Source organism: Rattus norvegicus, chromosome X (assembly GCF_021556685.1).
Source record: "Rattus norvegicus strain SHRSP/BbbUtx chromosome X, alternate assembly SHRSP_T2T, whole genome shotgun sequence".
Lineage (NCBI taxonomy): Eukaryota > Metazoa > Chordata > Mammalia > Rodentia > Muridae > Rattus > Rattus norvegicus.
Window position 1 is genome coordinate 109,121,705 of NC_141554.1, and position 15,462 is coordinate 109,137,166.

The 15,462-nt window shown below is 44.4% G+C and overlaps 2 pseudogenes; both read left to right on the top strand.

The window, feature by feature from the left end:
• The first annotated feature begins 1,247 nt into the window (after positions 1-1,247).
• Positions 1,248-1,817, top strand: Tmem126a-ps1 (transmembrane protein 126A, pseudogene 1; annotated as a pseudogene).
• Positions 1,818-2,007: 190 nt separating this feature from the next.
• On the top strand, positions 2,008-2,915 carry Slc25a39-ps7 (solute carrier family 25 member 39, pseudogene 7; annotated as a pseudogene).
• The last annotated feature ends 12,547 nt before the right edge of the window (positions 2,916-15,462 follow it).

Sequence of the window (15,462 nt, forward strand, 5' to 3'; positions counted from 1 at the left end):
TTTTCCCTGCCGAGCCATCCGCTAGCCCTTTTGACGGGGATTTTGATCCCTTTGCATTCTTTAATTAATTAATAATTAATTTTGTGTGTATAGGAGTGGCTATGAGTCTGAAGGTCAGAGGATGAGTTTTGGGAGTTGATCCCTTCCTCCTTGTTGAGGCAGGATCTCTCTCATTTCTGCCAGGATGCATACTCCAGGCTACATCTATGTCTGCCTCCATCTTGTGACTGTGCCATTGCCTCCAGCTTTGTACATGGGTTCTGGGGACTGAACTCAGGTAGTCAGACTTGGGAGGCTAATGCTCTACCTGTTGAGCTTCTCCCCGGGTTCCTCTTTACCTTGTTGGCATTTGTTGTTTTCTACTTTTTTTTTTTAAACCAAGGTGATATTACATGATTAACTTTGAGTTGGGGTGGCCTCAGATTCATGATTCTCTTGCCTCCTGATGGTAATTTAAAAAAAAAGTCACTTGTCCCTGCCTCTAGGTCATGATTTAGTGCACAAATGGTTTGCTTTCCTGAAATGAAGCTGCAGGTCCCTGTGCTCCATGATAGGGCAGGAAATGGAAAATGATATCACTTATCTTGCCACATACAATCACCAGCAGGAATATCTCTATGCTATTTTTCTTTTTCTTCCGCCTGTAACTATATATATGTATATATATATATTTCTCCTGCAAGTCATATATATATGACTATATATGCGTATATTATATACATATAGCATACATTTGCATGACATAGATATACATATACACATATAATATGTATATATACATGTATATATACACACACAGGTCCTTTGCCTCCCCTTCTGCTCTTTCTCTCCCTCTTCCCTCTCCCTCCACCTCTCTCTCTCTCTCTCTCTCTCTCTCTCTCTCTCTCTCTCTGTCTGTGTGTGTGTGTGTGTGTGTGTGTGTGTAACCTCAGTGAGTTTTCGTGTCTCATCACCACTGTAGGAAGATCCTAAGAGTCCAAAGGAAACAAAGGGTGGGTAAGAGGATTCTTATTATGCTTCATACTTTTGTTTTGAAAAGAAATTGTGTTGACTTTAAAAAGTCAGGGCTAACTTAAGTACATGCTTGCTAACTCCGAAGATGGAGCTCAGGCAACCTTAGTGAAGGCTGTGGTGGATTGGGCCGGCCCGGGAGGGTCTGAGCAAGCTCTGAGCAAGCACAGGGCTAGCGAGCGGCTGGGGAGGTGGCCATAAGCTGCAGTCACTCTGTGGAGTGGGAGTGGTCCAAGATGGAAAGTCATAAACCAAACAATAACAAAGATGATTTAATATTTCATATCATATCCAGAAAAATTAAATAACTTCAGAACTAGACAGGAATCTGCTTGAATATGGATCAACATATATTGGACTTATTGCTGCTTTGGGGGACCTAATAGCAGTCTGTTTCAGCGAATCTTGAACGTGACACAAGGTCTAGGAGCTTCTAGCTCACCTGTGGCTGTGATCCTGTTTTTGAAGCAAATCTGTCCTACCATAGTTTTGTAAGTTTACGTTTGAGTAGAGGTGATTTGAACTGTGAAACATGTACGACACACACGGGGTGCACTAGTTGGTTTTGTTCTGGGTGGTCTGTACCCCATCCTTTTGGCTACACCCGTGAATGGGGGCCTTGTTGCCAGGTATGAAGCAAGCCCTCTACCATAGAGGGGAAACATCTTCAATTACAGGATTACAGTTTCTAAGCGGGTCTTTAGAAAAATGTTATTTCCTACTTTGCTTCAGACTGTGTTTGCAGCGTATCTTGGGCCTAGACAGTATAAACTCCTCATAAAAGGCCTGACTTAGAAATTCATTAATGTGAAGCAAACATGTACAACAAAAATAAAATGTTGAAAATAATCTGCCTGCAATATTTAAAAATGAAGGGGGTTGGACCGCTATGCGAAGCGGGAACGCGCGGACCCTGCAGCGGCGGGCCGCGGAGTCGCTATGGGCCTGTCAGGCCCCTGGAGTGGCGCGCAAGGACCAGATCAGAGTCCGGATTGAAACTCCAATGTGGATGATTAGAATCCTGGGGTCATTAGCTCCCTTCTGCAAATGGTGGCCTTAGGAGCTGGGGCTGTGGTCGCCTCCCTCTTCATGACACCCCTGAATATGTTGAAGGTCCGCTTTCAGTCACTCCGTAGACACCTTGGATGCCTTTGGAAGACTGTGAGGCATGTGGGCGCTAGGACCCTGTGGAGAGGCCTCCCAGCCACCCCGGTGAAGACTGTGTGAGCTACCTCCATCTGCTTCACTGCTTTTGGCCAATTCAAGGCCTTCCTATGTAGTCAATCCTTGACCTCTGACCTCTACGCACCCATGGTGTCTGTTGCCCTCGCCCGTATGGGCACTGTAACATTGGTCAGTCCCTTGGAGCTTGTGCGGACCAAGCTGCTGGCTCAGCATGTGTCACGCCCGCGAACTGGCTACCTGTGTCCGAACTGCAGTGGCTCAGGGTGGCTGGCGCTCGCTGTGACTGGAGAAGAGCTGGCTGAATGGGCTAAGACAAAAAGAACAGACATCTGTGGGCGTCAGCTTTTTGGCTGGTGGCATCTCAAGAATGGTGGCTGCCACCCTTACCCTACCCTTCGATGTGGTGAAGACACAGCGACAAATGTCACTGGGAGCAGTGGAGGCTACGAGACTGAAGCCGCCAAGAGCTGCCTCCCCCTAGCTCCTGCTTCGGAGAAGCCAGGCTGAATCTGGCACCAGGGGACTCTGCAGGTTTCCTCCCCAGGATCATTAAGGCTGCACCGTCCTGCTCCACCGTGATCAGCACTTGAGAGTTGGGCAAAAGCTTCTTCCAGAGGCTCAACCAGGAGCAGCCTCTGGGCCGCTGAAGGTTGAGGAGCAACTGGCTCTTGCCCGGGTGGGAACAGGAGACTGAGTCAAGTGCCTTCCCTCCCAGTCCCGTCACCAAGGCTGTCCTCATTTAGATTCCTGCCACTCTCCCACCTCCGAGTTCAAGACCAAATCTGACGATTGCCTATTGCCCTGCTTTGTATTCCTTAAGTTTGTTAAAGCTTGGCCCCGAGGAGCCGAGGAGCCGAGAGCTCGAGAGCTCGGGCCAGGCAATATTCCCAGCCATTTGTTCTTTGTCTAAAGATGATGATCTTCTGTGAAAAAAAAAAATGAACGGGGTTAAATAAAACGATGATTCTGCATCCATAAAACTATATTACATTTAATAAAAAATACCCATCAGACTCTTGTCTTAATATTTGGGGTGGCTATTTGGGGCCTGTAGTGAAAAAGTTTTAAGTGTCTGGCTTGTGTAGGGAAAACAATTAGAAATCACAAAGTACAGTGAATGGGCGGCTGCTGGCCTCTCCGTAAACAGAAAACCTTTCCAACCCGCTGTCCTCCGATGACCAAATAACTCACACTCTAAGCACAAAACCTCATTTGACTGGTTGGAAGGGACAGTTAAAGTCATCTAGAAATTACCTCTGTTTGTAAACCATAATAAAGGCATTTAGTTTGTAGTTAAGAGTTAATTGCAAGGGGTTGGGGATTTAGCTCAGTGGTAGAGCGCTTGCCTAGGAAGCGCAAGGCCCTGGGTTCGATCCCCAGCTCCGGGGGGGGGGGGGGGGGGAAAGGTTACCATTTGGGGTTGGGGATTTAGCTCAGTGGTAGGGCACGCAAGGCCCTGGGTTCGGTCCCCAGCTCCGAAAAAAAGAAAAAACAAAAAAAAAAAAAAAAAAGAGTTAATTGCAGCTCTCTCCTCCAGCCGAGCAAAATACCAAGGGGAAGAAGGTGGCCAGGCCCTCTGCTGTCATGAAGCAACAGGAAGCCAAAAAGGTGGGTGGTCAGTCGTTGTTTGAGAAAAGGCCGGAGAACTTCAACTTCTGGGCAGGACACCCAGCCCAAAACAGACAAATGGCCGGGCTGCAGCGGCAAAGGACCACCCTCTAGAAGCCGCTCAGAGTACCTCCTGCCGCTAACCAGTTCCCCCAAGCCCTCCGCAGGCAAACAGCTACGCATCGGCTTAAGCGGCCCACAAGTACAGGCCAGAGACAAAGCAGAAGAAGCAAAGGCTGCTGGCCGGTGCTGAGAAGAAAGCTGCTGGCAAAGGGGACGTCCCAACTGAGAGACCGCCTGTCCTCTGAGTCCTCGGGGCAGGGGTCAATACAGTCACCACCTTGTTGGAGAACAAGAAGGTTCAGCTGGTGGTGATTGCCCATAATGTAGACCCCACTGAACTGGTGGTTTCCCTGCCTGCCCTGAGTCGAAAGATGGGGGTGCCCTACTGCATCACCAAGGGAAAGGCCAGGCTGGGGCGCCTGGTCCACAGGAAGACAAGCACTGTTGCCTTCACACAGGTTAACTCGGAAGACAAGGTGGCTCTGGCTAAGCTGGTGGAAGCTATTAGGTCCAATTACAGTGACAGATAAGACAAGATCTGCCGCTGCCGCTGGCGAGGCAACGCCCTGGGTCCTCAGTCTTTGGCTCACATTGCCAAGCTGAAACTTCTGCAGGCCTATGTGGCTTATTGTAATGAGTGACCCAGACACCTTCACCCTTGTGGAGACTGAGTGCCTACCACAGAATCTTTCACAGATTGTCAAAGATATATTTGTAATATGATTAATATTGTAATATGATTTAGTGTTCAAAATAGAATATAAACAGATTTCAGATTAGCATGTTTTTATAATATGACAACATACAAAATATACAAAAAGGGATGTAGCCGAATGGAGATTGCACACACACGCCCACACACATGAATGATTGGATTATGACTTTTTCTTTTTTTTTTTCTTTTTTTTTTTTTTTTTTTTTTTTTTTTTTTGGAGCTGAGGACCGAACCCAGGCCCTTGAGCTTGCTAGGCAAGCGCTCTACCACTGAGCTAAATCCCCAACCCCGGATTATGACTTTTTCTACAATAACCATGTAATCAAGTAGAAAAAGACTATGTTTTCTAAACTAACTAGGCAGTTTAATTTTTTGTAAACATTTGTTTTCTGAATTCAATAATCCCCTAATGGTAACTAATTCAAATATATTATCTGATTAGCCTAATAAGGCCTGAAAGTTTTATGGAATTAAAAAATGAAGAAAGGGGCAAGAGGAAAATAAATGTTTCCTTTAATGTGTGAATGAGGCCCCATCATTCTACCTCCCTGGGCTGAATGAGAAGTCAGCCTAGAAGCCTTACTGAGGTTTCTGTTAAATGGGAGCAGACTTTGGCCCTGGTACCATCTTTCCGTCTTTGAATATTGTGCAGTGTTCTTCATTTATGGGCAGGAGGGACTGATTCTGAGGAAGTGAAGGGTACCGAGTCCACTTCCATGGAGAACATACTGTTCACCACCTCAGTGACTGTAAGCTTCCTGTGGCTAGGATTTCCGCTGTTCAAATGTTCCTCTAGGAGTGACGAAATTCTAAATACGATTTTTACAAGGACCTTCCCCCGGGAATTTTTTTCTTTTTTTTTTTTTTTTAAATTTATTCATTTATTATATATAAGTACACTGTAGCTGTCTTCAGATACACCAGAAGAGGGCATCAGATCTCTTTACAGATGGTTGTGAGCCGCCATGTGGTTGCTGGGAATTGAACTCAGGACCTCTGGAAGAGCAGTCCGGGCTCTTAACCACTGAGCCATCTCTCCAGCCCGAATTTTTTTCTTTTAAAAAAATTTTACTCAGGTTGGGGATTTAGCTCAGTGGCAGAGCGCTTGCCTAGCAAGCACAAGGCCCTGGGTTCGGTCCCCAGCTCCGAAAAAAAGAAAAGAAAAAAAATTGACTTCCAGAGGTTGTCCTTTCACCTACACACACACCTGCGTGTGCACACTCATACTGTGTGTGCACTCATACACACACACACACACACACACACACACACTCTAAAATTTTTTTTTCTTTTTTCTTTTTTTTTTTTTTTCGGAGCTGGGGACCGAACCCAGGGCCTTGTGCTTGCTAGGCAAGCGCTCTACCACTGAGCTAAATCCCCAGCCCCTGGAAGTCAATTTTTAAATTATTTTTCTTTTTACCATTTACCTTTGTAAACCCTGTGAAGTCATCATTTAATAAACATTTTATTTCCACTTATTTATATATTGGTTGATTGATTGGGTTCACGAGATGGCTCAGCAGTTAAGAGCACTGGCTGCTTTTCCAGAGGATTCAGATTTGAGTTTCATCATCTATGTGGTAGCTTACAATCTTCTGTAACTCTAGTTTTGGGGTTCCAATAGCCTCTTCTGGCTTCTGCAGGCACATACATGTTCGTGCACACAAAATACCCAATACCTACATGTTTTTAAAAGAACTTTAAAAATTAAAAAATACAAATAAAATGTAGTTTAGTTTTTCCTTAATTTTATTTTTATCCAATATATAAAATGTTATATTATTTTTCGTTTGATTTTTGAGACAGAATTTTTCTGTGTAGCCTTGCCTGTCTTGGAACCCACCCTATAAACCAGACTGGCCTTAGACTCTCATATATCCATCTGCCTTTTGCCTCCCAAGTGCTGGGATTAAAGATGTGCACCACCACCACCGCCACCTCCCAAAAAAAGAGTTGTACAATTGTGTGATACCTGTGATTTTTTCTTTTTTTGCAACTTTTAAGATTATATAATTTCTACCATCCCCCCTTCCTTCATCCCTTCCATGTCTTGTACTGTCTCTCAAATTCATGGTCTCCTTTATTAATAGTATTGCTATACATATATGCATAAATATGTACACGGAACCTGCTGAGTTCATTGAGTATTGCTTATGTGTATATTATTTCAGGGCTGACCACTTGGTACTGGATAACCAATTAGGGGACTCATCCCTGGGGAAGACTAATTCTCCCTCCCTCAACAGTCGTCATTTGCTTGGTTGGAGTGGATCCCACTTCACTGTATCTAATTCCTAACTGTATTCTAAGCATCCTTATAGCCAGAGTTAAGTGAATTTTTCAGTCCTCATTAAAGAAAGTTCTCTCTGCAAAAGATAGAGACCATCATAGAGAATCACAACTGGTTGAATGCAGAGAACAACTCCTTGTGGGGTGCCCAGCCTTAATTAAAACCTATGCAGCACAACTCCTGCACTTAAGGCTCAAGGAGCAACATCTGAGAGGAGGGATTGGCAAGACTATAGGAGCCAGGGGACCAGGAAGTATGCGTCAAGATTGTGTCTCTTACAAATGACAGGGAAACTACACCCGAGAAGATCTCAGCAAAATAGTTACTGAAACAAGATCCAAATAATAATACCAACAGACATGCTTACCTGGAAGGGGAAAATAACATGAGAATTATTTTTTACTTACCCCCTGAACTAACTCAGATTCATGGTATCACAGTTTGAAGTGTTAGTTTTACTCTTGTCAAATGCCTCTCTAGGAGAAGCAGTGGGCTTGGCCTGCAGCTTCACCAAGGCTCTCTCATTTTCAAGGACACTGCAGGTCAGGAGCTCCAGAAATACACATTCCTAGGCTAGATTGGTTCTTTAGCGTTTAAATCAGGCTCCACTTAGAAATTGGGCAGGGACTAAAATATATATATCTCCCAAAAACCAAAAACCAAAAACCGAAAAAAACAGCTCTGGTCTTGGTTGCGGTGGCAAAAGCCTTTATTTGTGACTTTTTATTCTGCTGAGTTGTTTGCAGGAGTGGCTTTGTAAGACTTTACAAAAGGCCTCCCTGACACCGGGGCGGTGCTTAGGATAATAGAAGGCCCTTCTCACTGGCGTTCCTCTTCTCTACAAAGAATTGACTGTGAATGTGATTCAGACACCCTGAGGTGACATATAAGCAGTGCAGTTAGTTACCCTTGGAAGGGAGTCTATAAGGGCAATAGAGCCATAACAGCTATTGTCAGGCAGACGCTTCTCTTCCTCACAAAGCTGAGCTTAGACATCTCCATGGCTCGCATTGTTAGAAAAGGGATCCAGGAAGCAGTCTTCGAGACCTGTAATAATTTGATTGTAAACTTTTCTGTTTCACTCATTTATTTGTGTGTGTGTGTGTGTGTGTGTGTGTGTGTGTGTGTGTGTGCATGCCTGTGTGTGTGTGTGTGTGTGCATGCCTGTGTGTGTGTGTGTGTGTGTGTGTGTGTGTGTGTGATGTGTATGGTCAGAGGACAGCTTACAGGAACTGTTTCTCTCCTTCCACCACGTGGGCCATAGGGATGGACAGGTTGTCAGGCCTGGCGTCAAGCACCTTTCCGTTTACTTATTGGGGCATGTCACTCACGGTCCCTACCTCAAGCACCTGTAAATGTTCTAGTTATTAATATTAATGACAGCTCTTTAAATTGATATTTGAAAACACCCTTGGCTTCAGTTTTCTCATAAACAAGCACAGGTGTGGTGGGAGTGGAGCAATTTGGCTTCGCAATTAACAGCTGTGGGGACTTTCCCGGAGCTGCCCCTGGCTGACTCAGCAAAAAGGACTGCTAATCAAACCAGCCAGCTGGCCTACTTTAGGGCTCTCAACAGCTGTCTTGGATTTTCCGTGGATGCCTTGAGACAATGATGCCAGCATATTTAGCCAAGACTATTCGTAACAGACTTGTGGCTATCACAAGCCCGGGTGCCTTCTACTCCGCCCTGATTTGTGGCGCATTTAATGAGTAGGATGGGAGGAAATGTTCTGTTTTCTCTGGTTTATTAGGAAGACAATTTTAAAAAAAGGGCTAATTTAGTTTAGTTGACAGTGGTTCACTAGATAGCTCATGATTTCACCTTGACTGGGGAGAAACACTTGCTCTCCTTGCCTCAGAGTGACTGCTGTGACAGCTGCTAAGAAGCAAGACAGTAGCTGGGTGTGGCTCTGCATGCTTTAAATGCCAACACTTGGGAGGCAGAGGCAGGAGGAGTTCCGGATCAGCCTGAAACAAAACTAAAGTGTAATAGATTAAAAAACCAATTACCGTAGGGCTGAAATGAGTGAAAAGGTGAGACTGTAATTAGCCCAAAATATGCATTGATGTTTGGTATTTACAGTCAAGGCTGTAATGAAACTTAATGAAATATGGTAATGGGTTTCAACTCCTTCCCCCTTTAGGTTACAGGCACAGGCTGCTTTGGACCCATTTAGTGAGTAGGATGGGAGGAAATTTTCTGTTTCTTCTGTTTTTTTCAGAAGACAATTTTTAAAAAGACTAAAGTCTAGTTGACAATGGTTCAGTAGTTCATGATTTTGCTTCATTCTCCCTAGTGCTGGACCTACATACAAGTTTATGCTACAAAGACTGTCTTAAATATAACATAAGTTAGGTTTATTGGTTCGTTGAGAGTTTCGCACGACACGCCTTAACCATGTTCATCCCTACTACTTTTAGATCCACTCTCTTTCCCTATTGATCAACTCTGTGTCCTTTAAAAATACCCTCCAGACAAATTTGTGCTGCCCAAAATATGTTTATTTCTATGGTCTTAGTGGTTGAGCCACTAGGAACTACAGTCTTAAAGAAGACTAACCCATCCCTTCCAATCAGGTAACAACCACCATCTGCTCAACGGTTAGCAATGGAATTGCATGCCTAACTCCCCTCTATTTACTGGGATTTGGTCTGGCCAGGGCTTGTAAAGGTTTTCTGCTTGCTGTCATAAGCACTGTTAATTTGTATGTGCGCTGCCTTGATATATGCCGAAGATCTGTCTTATAGTTACTCTCTGACTCTGGCTCCGACGAACTTTCTGCTCCATCTCTAAGCCTTGGGTGGGGCAGTGATGTATCCTCCCCCACCTTAAAGCAGAGCATTCACTTATGCATCTTGGCCAGTTGTGGGTCTCTGTGATAATTTCATCTACTGCAAATAAAAGCTTCCCAGATTAGAGTTGAGAGATGCCTTAATCTATGAACAAATATTGTTTTAGGCATATAACTTCAAAGATTGAGGGGATAGTTCAGTGGCTAAGAGTACTGGCTATGCATGCACACTTGTGAGTCTGAATACCTAGTAACCACACAAAAATCTAGGATGACCATAAAGTCCCATAACTCAAGCACCGTAGGGTGCAGACACGTGGATCTCATGAGCTCACTGGCCAGCCGCTCTAGACAAAATGGTGAGCCTCAGGTTTACTGAGAGGCCAGTGTCTCAGGGAGATGAGGCAGACAGTGGTAGAAAGAGCAGGACATTTGGCATCCTACTCTGGCTTCACACACACACCACACCACATACCACATACCCCACCACAACACATACACCACACACACACACACACACACACACATCACACACACACACACACAACTACTACACATACAACCACCACACATATAGTATAATACCATATACACACCACATACATACAACATATACCACACACATACCACACACCACACAAACACCACACAGACAACAACCACACACAACCACCACACATACACCATATACAAAACCACCACACATACAACCCCACACATATATTACACACACACCACACATACCACACACACACCACACACATACCACACACACCACACACATAATACACATACCACACAGACACCACACATATACCACACACATGACCACTACACACACAACCACCACATACACACTACACACATACCAAACACACCACATGCACACACACCACACAGGCAACAACCACACAAACCACCACACATACACCACACACACATAACCACCACACACACAACCACCACACACACAACCATCACACACACACAACCATCACACAACCACCACACACAGCATACACATACCACACAGACAACAACCACACACACACACCACACAGACAACAACCACCACATACACAACCAGCACACACATACTACACACACACCACACATATACTACAATACCACACACACCACATATATACAACATACCACACACACTAGACACAGGCCAGACACACAATACACATACCACACAGACTGTACACGCCACACAGATACCACACACAGAACCACCACTACTCACACATTATACACATTACACACAATACACATACCACACAGACACCACACACCACAGAGACACCACACACACAACCTCCACCACTCACACTCTACACGCATACCACACATACCACACATACTATATCACACACACAACCACCTCATGCACTCATACCACAAACACACACCATACACATATACACAGTCACACTATCATATACACATGCATAATGAAAATATAATTTTAGACAAGTTTTCTAAAAATATGAACCACCCTTTAACTAGTCCATGTTGTTGTATCCTATTTGACCATATTACCTGCTATTTCTCTTGAGACAGGATCTGACAGGTTGGCCCCAAACCAATTGTGAAGTTCAGGATGTCCTAAAATTCATGTGTGGGGCTGCATTCTGCCCTGCTGCTGAGCGTGGCTCCTGAGGAGGTGAAATGCGGAGAGCTTGCCTGGGCCGGTGCTGGTCTTCAGGGAAGCAAGGAGGTATTGCTCAGGGGTGGGGAAACATAGTCCGAGATGTGGGAAACCAAAGCTGGTATTCTCTGACCCCCAGACATCTAGTCATCACTAGAGTGCTTCACAGAAGAGTCAGGAACGGAGAATAGGGGATCCATGGGCTATGACAAAGTCAGGACCATTGAGAGTCTGTAGGCTGAGGACAGTGTCTAGCCAGGGGTCCTGGGCAGGGTGCTCTGGCCTAGCTCATTGGCGAAGGTAACAGCGGCTGGAAGTGCAGAGAGGCCTTCTACAGGGGATTTAGACAGAGGCTCCATAAGCAAAGGCCTGCTCCATGCTCGCCATGGCTGTGGTAGGTGACAGACACAGTTCTTGGTTCCAAGCTGTTTATTGGTTGTTGCACCTTGGAAGATGCATGTGTGCCAACTTCTCAGGGTGGGCAGAGATTAAGGAGGAATGTTCGGGAATTGGAGTGTATTGGCTAAACCATCATGGCTTTTAGGTACCTCATTAGCATGGAAAACTATGTCCTGTGTGATCACAGGTCACATTTTCTTATGTGGGAAGAATGGCACTAGTCCCAGGCCAGGAATCTGGCAGGGAGCAGGGAGCTGCCTACCATCTCAGATGTGTATGAGTTTCTGGGGACTCAGATCCGCTCGACATTACCAAGTTTCCTGGCAAGGTCCATTGTCCCATACGCATGGTGCTCTATGCCACCACCTCCACAATGTGTTTACATGTTCTGTCACATTTACCTATTTTCTGTCTCTGCTCATGCCACACATCTGTGATGGCACACATGCGGTACTCTGAGAACAACTTCTAGTAGTCAGATCTCTTCTTCAGTACCGGGACTTTTTTTATCTCCTAGGCTATCTCACTAGGCCCCAAGAGTGTTTTTTAAAAATAATTTTATGGGCTGGAGAGATGGCTCAGGGGTTAAGAGCACTGACTGCTCTTCCAGAGATCCTGAGTTCAAATCCCAGCAACCACATGGTGGCTCACAACCATCTGTAAAGGGATCTGGTGCCCTCTTCTGGTGTATCTGAAGACAGCTACAGTGTACTTATATATAATAAATGAATAAATCTAAAAAAAATTATTTTATGTGTATAGGTGTTTTGACTACATGCAAGTCAGTGTATCACATGAATACCTAGTGCCCAAGGAGGCCAGAAGAGGGCATCCAATACCCTGGAACTGGAGTTATAGATGGGTGTGAGTCACCAATGTGGTGCTGGGAATTCAACTTACATCCTCTGCAGTCAGCTCTTAACCCCCGAGGGAATAGCCACTCCAAGATTGTTATAATTAACAGTCACTATGCACAGCATATATTCTAGTCTTTAAAATATATTTCTTTTACTTTTTTAATATTGGATATTTTTTATTTACATTTAAAATGTTATTCCCTTTCCCAGTTTCCCTTCCATAAGCCCCCTATCCCCTCCCACTCCCTCTTTTTCTATAAGAGTAGCCCCTTCCTGAACCACCCCCTTCCTGCCCTGACATTCCCCTACATTGGGGGTCCAGCCTTAGCAGGACCAAGGGCTTCCCCTTCCACTGGTGATCTTACTAGGATATTCATTGCTACCTATGAGGTCAGAGTCCAGGGTCAGTCCATGTATAGTCTTTGGGTAGTGGCTTAGTCCCTGGAAGCTCTGGTTGCTTGGCATTGTTGTTTATATGGGGTCTCAAGCCTCTTCAAGCTCTTCCAGTTCTTTCTCTGATTCCTTCAACGGGGGTCCCGTTCTCAGTTCAGTGGTTTGCTGCTGGCATTTGCCTCTGTATTTGCTGTTATCTGTCTGTGTCTCTCAGGAGACATCACTTCTTTGCTTCATCCATCTTATCTAGTTTTGGTGGATATATATATATATATTCTCACATGTAGGACAGGTTCTGAATGGCCATTCCTTCAGTCTCTGCTCCAAACCTTTATTTTTTCTTTCTTTTTTTTCTATGTTTTTTTCTGCCCCTGAGATGCTCTCTTCTGTCTCTTATATTCTGTTGGTGATGCTTGCATCTATGACTCCTGATCTCTTTCCTAGGTTTTCTATCTCCAGGGTTGTCTCTGTTTGTGCTTTCTTTATTGTTTCTATTTCCATTTTTAAATCTTGGAAGGTTTTGTTCAATTCCTTCACCTGTTTGGTTGTGTTCTTTTTTTTTTTAAAGATTTATTCATTTATTATATATGAGTCACTGTTGCCCTCTTCAGACACACCAGAAGAGGGCATCAGACCCCATTACAGATGGTTGTGAGCCACCATGTGGTTGCTGGGGATTGAACTCAGGACCTCTGGAAGAGCAGTCAGTGCTCTTAACCACTGAGCCATCTCTCCAGCCCTTTCCTGTAATTCTTTAAGGGATTTTTGTGTTTCCTCTTTTAGGTCTTCTATTTGTTTACCTGTGCTGTCCTGTATTTCTTTAAGGGAGTTATTTATGTCCTTCTTAAAGTCCTCTATCATCATCATGAGATGTGATTTTAAATTCAAATCTTGCTTTTCTGGTGCATTTGGATATCCAGTATTTGCTTTGGTGGAAGAACTGGGCTCTGATGATGTCAAGTAGTCTTGGTTTCTCTTGCTTAGTCTCCTCTGCTTGCCTCTTGCCATCAGTTGTCTCTGGTGTTAGCTTGTCATGCTGTCTCTGACAGTGACTTGACCCTCCTGGAGGCCTGTGTGTCAGCACTCCCACAGACCTGTTTGCTTTCAGCTGGATCTGGGTACAGTGAGCTATTGGACAGGGTCAGCTCCGGGTGCTGGAGTTGTTTTGTACGTGTATCTTCTACTGTCCACATTTTGATTGGTTGTTTTTCCATAATTGTCTCTATTTAGTGCAAAGAAAAGTTTCTTTGATGAGGTCTGAGGACTCCACTTCTCTGTAGTTAGGGATTGTGCTGGTTTGGTCATAACTACTTTTCCAAGGTCTATGGTGTTGCCAATAATGCTGGGTTTCCAGTACCAGGATGGGTTTCCCTCTTCTTATGTGAGTCACAGATCCTATTCTGTAAAATATTTAAACGGCACTCATGTCTTACTTGTCTGCCTGCCCGCCTGCCTGTTCTTCCCTCTGCATGTGATTGTGACCTGGGACATAGGTAGAGAGGTCGGAGGACAGAGGTAGAAGTCCGTTGTCATTTACTATCATGTGTGTCCCCGTGAGGGTTGAACTTTGATGGTCAGGTTTGGTGGAAACACTTTTACTATGGAGCCGTATCTTTGCCCTTCAGAAATGTTTACATTATAGACATATACTACCATTACAGACATACATCACCATGCTTTACACATTTCCATTTCTTTTTTAAAAAATTATTTATTTATTTATTTATTTATTTATTTATTTATTTATTTATTTATAGGTCATGCCATGATTCACAGGAGAACGTCTGAGGACTGAAGACTCTCCTTTCACTCTGTAGGTGTCTTGAGGATGGAAGGTAGGTAGGCTTGATACCCAGTGAACTATCCTGCCATCTCACATTTACTATCCTCATTCTTGGAGAATGGCATTTCTGTTGCCACTTTTTCTTTTGAACAAAAAGCAGTAGAGCACACTAGACGTGTGTGGGGCTCTAAATAAACTAAGATAGATTTTGTATCCTTATTTCTTAAACAAATAGGAAAAGTTTTATCAGCCTCACCCCCTACCCCCCTAATCCCCCCTAACCCCCCCCCCCCCCCCCCGTAGCCGAGGACCGAACCCAGGGCCTTGCGTTTGCTAGGCAAGCGCTCTACCACTGAGCTAAATCCCGAAGCCCAGCCTCTTTGAGCCTCTGTAATGTGGGGGCAATAGTGGCTTCTCTATTACAGACTTGTTCAGAAAGTTAAACAAAGGCCAAACACTTGCTACAGGGCTCACATCAAGTGTTTGGTAATTAGAACAAGAATTATTATTTTAGAGGCATTTGGCACCTGGATTAAATGCTTATTGCAGATGAGATGATACTACTACATTCCTATCGTTTCTGCATCTTAGATTATGAACTGAACATATACATTGTTGGAAAAAGATACCTGCAGCTTGCCATGCACTGTCCCTAATTATATCCAGTTACTTCTAATGGCACTGAAAAACAAAACAAGCCAAAACAAAACAG